Below are 6,000 nucleotides of genomic sequence, written 5' to 3' on the forward strand. Positions count from 1 at the left end.
GTTTTAAAATCTAGCTTATCATGAGACTTGGTACAGCAAAAAAATTTGAAGAATGTTATAATACTCTGGTTTAATTGAACTTGCTTTTAGTTAATTAACAAAGAAAACAAATCTGTTGTTTTTGATAAAATTTCAAAGCTAATGCCATAGAACTTATTTCAATTCTAGGTAAGGAAAGATAACAAAAATAGATAAGAAAAAGATAGCAAAAAAATAGCAATTTTACTTCAGAACTTCAAAAGCTATTTAGCTAGATATAATCGAAGGGAGCTTTTTCTGCAGCTTATTTATATAAATTTTTAGCATCAAAAATAAATGTAAAAACCTTCACTTTAAAAAAAAAAGAAGTATAGCCGCGGAGGATAGATTTAAGTTGGCCAAGTTAGTCGGCAAGTTATAGGTAAATTCTTAGATGTAATAGCCGCGTAGAACTGTGTACCAACGCGGCAGGCTAGAAGCACTGGTGCCCTGCAATTTTTCCCTTAATAAAATCTGCCGTAACTTTTGTTAAAAAGATAGTTGTAGAATATAAGTGAAATTAAAAATGAACCAATCTTACTTTAACTGGTTTTTACAAATTACGGTTCAATTTTAAACTAATGAGTCATGTTTATTTTCAACAATAATGACTTTGCCATATATAACATTTCGTAACAGGTGTAACATTAGGAGAAGTAGTAAATACATATGTACATATAATTCCTACTCTTTCTACATAATCTTACATTGATTTGTTTTTCTGTTACTAGAGTTGCGATATTGTGTCAACTTCTATTGTGAAACTTTGTAATTAATGCTATAACTTTTGTGTGGTCACTAAAATTTTCTTTATTCTAGTTAATCATTTAAAAGGACTTTGTAAAAAAATATTTCTGTCACTAATTACGGCAAAAAAAAAAAGAAATCCATCTCAATAGAACCATGGACTCTGGTGAAAATTTTAATTGGCTACAACCAAACAATTCTTCCTTGCCGTTATGCCAGAAACAAAAGATGCTGAATCTGATAAGATAAAGCGGCATTTAGCGGCGATAAAGAAATTCTACATTTATAAGTATAATATTTATTCATCTGACGTAACCTCAACCTGCTGCAAGAAATGTACATCAGAATCCTTTAGTATTTCGCCTTTCTTCTTGAACTTACTCCTAGACATCTTAAGCTTCAATGGCCTCGCGGTTTGCTCGAGTGAATATATCTGGTTGCAGTTATTAAAATCTGCAATGCGGAGTGCTTCCATTGGATGGTTTATCTTCTAATTAATTAATGGTCTAACTACTAAGTTGTTAGGAGCAGCTCCCAAATGTAGCAGTTGGAATAAGGTCCGAATAAAGATCATTACCTTTATCGTTTCTCTATCTAATGTCACTGTGCAGAGATCCGTGCAGTGCTAGCCCAAGGCATCTGAAGTTCGTGCCCTGAAAACGCCATGCCAATGAATCGTTCGCTTCAAGAAGAATGAGGGTACAGTTATCCCCGGTTTATTTTAAATTAGAATGTTTATTACAACAAACTTTTCTGAACTTCACTTGATGGGATCTAAGGAATGGTTCTGATAAACGTCTGATTGGTATTTCAATTAATCTGATCATAATCGTACTTAAATAAAATTTAGCTATACCACAACATTTAAAAATTTATTAATTCTGGCCAAAAATCTGTTTTTCTTTACAAAAATATATTGTTCTTTTTTTTGTAAATAAAATTTTTCTAAATTTAGCCCAAAAAATCCTGAAGTTCTAGATATTTTTGAAGAATGAATGTGATGTCTATTTTTGGTTAATATATTTGGGAAAGTTTTGACCTATATTTAACAGCTGTTTTGAACTCAAATTGCGTCAAGGTGTTATTGGATTTAAGTAATCCTTCAAAAACAATTACTTTATATTCGTCGCTTTTGTCGTAAGCAGTTGTAATAACTAGAGGTTTATGCCCTCTTCATGACTAATAACATGAAAAATGACGCGGATTTTAAGCAATGTGGTGAAAGTAAATAAACCGCTTTTTCTTTTTGTGTTAATATAAAAAATGTATTTTTATTTTTTTTAATTTCAACTTTCTTCTGTCATTAATGCTGGGTAAGAATCTTCGTTAGTGATTGAGTATTCTACAAAATTAAATAATTATTCCATGAACGTGTTCTTGCTTTAATTGAACCAAGCGTCTTTTCCTCCTTTACAGACCTCTCAGAACCTGTGCTCTTCAAGTATCCCGTTTGGTTTCTTTAACAAATATTGAGGAATAACCTTAATAACATTTATTTATTGTTGAACTACTAAATCTGTTATAGTAATAATCAAGGAATATCACTTAGCTTATTCAATATTAACTCCCAAATTTTAAATTCACCTAATGCTTACATGGTGGAAATAGTATCTAGGCAAATTCAAATCAATTATAAAATCATGAAATGAATTCTGGGTCTTTGAATTCATTTAGTAAGCGAAATTTTGCTTTAACGGATTGAAGGACTGGATTTGACGCTGTTAAAAGCCCCTAAAATAAGTCTCCAAAAAGTTACATGAAAAGTGTTTGACATGAACATGTGGTCGTCAAAGATTATTTTTTATAAAAGGGAAGTACTTGAAACTTTAAAGTATAATTAAACTGATTTAGACAATCAATCTATTCTAAATTCGTTCCCCGGCAATCACTTTAGAATGATAAGCTCTCAAGGATTAACTGATGACTATTTACTGCTTACTTGAGAATGTTAAGTAGCTGCGGGTACCTGCCCCTTTTATGTTTGTAAAAACAGAAACATTTCACTTTGCCTAGATAAATATTATCATTTATGTACTAGACGAATTCATTTGTTCATTTGCTTCTACCACATGAATTTTTGGGTAACTATGGTCACTATGGTTAATTTAATTCATAAATTTTGATATAATAGAAGAATTGACGTTTCACAGCCTAGTCAACTTTAATAGTCCTAGTTGTAGTAGTTATTTTGATTTTACATTTACTTTTTCTCCTACAAATTTTCTGAGCCGTGTTTTTATCTCAAATAGTTTTAATGTTCTCTGATGCGGCAAAAATTATTCTAACCATGGTCAGGATGAGTGTGCCTTTAAACGAAAAGCCATAGAAAACTCAAGGTGAAGTTCCGTTTTGTGCTCTGCCGTTCCTGATACTGTGGTTTTTAGCCCAACTCACTTTCATCACAATTATCTGAAATCTTTTCCGAAAAAAATTGAAATTAAAGGAGTTCAGATGTAAAGCATGAATGAGATATAAGATTAAATTGTTTATAGAAGTTCTAGGCTGTACAAGCAGAGTGCTCTAGTGGGCATTCATTGTCCAGCTTGAATTTTCTTGATAGAATTTGATTTTTCGACGATATTCATCATAATGTTTTAATATTTCTCAACTAATAGAATAATTTTTCGAGTGCTGTAAAAGAATTTGATGAGGTATATTGCGTTTTCTACAGAGTATTCGGTAATATAAGCCTGGGAAACGATTTACTTAGTAAACAATTATTTTGTATTAGATGTGTGCTTATTACAATGGCTTTTCTATTAAGATTTGTGTGAAACGTCAACCAACTATAAATAGTTGTTAAAAAGATTCAAGGTTGGTTTACTCGAAAATCTCCATATGAATTTAGTTTCAAATGGTTGACTAAAATCGCTTTAAAGTCGTCTGATGCTTTGAGTGTGTTCACACTTATCACAGTCATTGTGCGAGGATGCGTGGCAATTTTTTTAATATGGTTTAGCACTACAAAATTAATTTAATATGCTATCTTTATTTGTTCGCTCAAATTTTAAGGAACTGTTTATTGGGTAGATCTAAAACTTATTTGACTGTAGCTTCAGTATGGATATTTTATTTTGTTACATCCCACTATGAAATCAAGATAATTCCGTCTGAAGATAGAATCTTATCAAAAGCCAGACCTTCGGATGTTGTCGATGATTTTTTTTTTTTTTTAGTACATTAATGCGTGAGGAATAAGAAAGAGATGAAAACATTAAAAGAAGGTTTCTGGTTAAAAGGTTGTGTGTGAAGAATGATTTGTATGTGATATCACCATAGTAACCTGATCCAAGTCCATTCAGCAGCATTACAACTCTATTATTGTAATATATATATACATAGAGAAAGAGGGATGGTGTTGTTTAGTGGTGTACCAGCCTTTCACAACAACATCACAACACTGCACATTATCTACTTCATCTACATGCACAATACCCGACATTCACAGCAAATAAACAGAAAGAGAAATACTTCACCTTACAACAATCATTCACACCTACAACAATCTATTCATTGACAAGGTCATCTTCACACCTAACGCCCACCACATTTTGAACTGGACAGATTCAGTAAATAGAATATTTTACTAGATTTCACCTTTCTTCTTCTGGTATTTCTTATGCTTTCTTTCTACTTCTGGTATTTCAAATAAACTTAAACCTATTCAGCTTTCAAAAAGAAAAAAACCTAATAATGCTAGGTTCCCATAATGTTAATCATTGTTCAGGTAAATCTTATTTTTACAGCAGACTAACAACATTGTAATTTAATAGTGTAACTTATTTAGTTTCAACAAGATTTTTAGCGTTTAAATTGAATTCTATATCTTGAATGCCATTTATTACCCACGTTATTATTGATAGCCTTTCTGGTGGGGTGAGACTGTGCCAAAAACCTTATTCACATGATGACATTCTTAGGGTTTTCCTTGGTTGAAATTCCAGTATTTAGTAGCAGCGATAGATGAAGGACAGTAAGAACCGATTTCACTTAAATTACTGTCACAAAGGTTTGAAGTTGAATAAGAGCAAATAATCTTTCAATTTTACAGGAAATAACTAATAAAAATAGAGCTCCATACTGAATTTAAATGGTTAAAGTTAAGACATTGTGTTGTGAGCAGTAATAACATTGCGATTAAAACTAGAACGGTTAGGGTTTTCTATACAAATTGATGAAGTATAACATTAACCAAGTTACTTGGGCAAGATTTACACTTAATTAAATTTTTAAGAGATACAATGTTATTGAGTTTCATAAGGAGTATGAAGAGCGTCCTTCTAATAGAATAGGAAATATTAATAGCAGGTATTTCGTCAGATATGGGACCTTTAGGGAAATATCTTTGGGAATACAAGTGGAGCATTAAGTAGGTACCAGTTTTCTTCAATTTTGCCCTATGTTCTCAGTTTTATACTGAAATCTATCAAAAATATGCGTGAACGCAATTTGGTTTTCGTTGACAACTAACTGGTCATACATAACACGCTATTGAAACCGAATTGGACCTGCTGGTTCGAATTCAGAGGCATAACATATAAATATTAGCTGGCTCCAACCAAATTCAGTTAAGAATTGCTTTATAGTAAAATCAATGCTTCAGTACCAATTCCCTGCGATGTGCAAGTGCATCTTTTTAAAAAGTAATCGTCGCCAGATACAAGAAAGTTCATTGTGAACACTCCAATCAGCCTAACCTTATCATTAACCATCTTAAACAATTTGTCTCCTTCTGTTAACCTTTTTTTCATTTCAGACTTTGTGGAGATTAATAATGGATTCCTTTGAGCGCCACCTAAGAGTGGTGATTCCTCTAAAGACAATGTTTTAGTTTCGCTTCTATTCGTTCCAGAAGAGCTGTCGAAAAATTGGAACATTTATAAACTTAATAAAATATTTGTTTATAGTTTTAGTACCTGCATAGTACAACAATGTCGTCTTTTAATTAAAATATTTATAGCTATTAAATTGGCTAAATAACACTTTTTAGATAACTTTAAACTTCCATTTTTAATAAATGAGCTATGTTTAATTACGGTAGAATATTTTAGTTAAAATAATCTGAATTGAACAACTTTTAATTAGAGAGAAAACAAAAATTCAGGGCCAAGTGGAGTGCATGAATAGGAATTCATTCACCTGAATGGTAACTCACTGAAAGGTATTTTGTTCGGGAAAAAAAAATGAACAAAATTATTACCCGACTGTGTCCATATAGTGAGATAGGCGGCTGAT

Source organism: Rhodnius prolixus, unplaced genomic scaffold (genome assembly GCF_049639745.1).
Source record: "Rhodnius prolixus isolate KJV_2025 unplaced genomic scaffold, Rpr scaffold_3, whole genome shotgun sequence".
NCBI lineage: Eukaryota > Metazoa > Arthropoda > Insecta > Hemiptera > Reduviidae > Rhodnius > Rhodnius prolixus.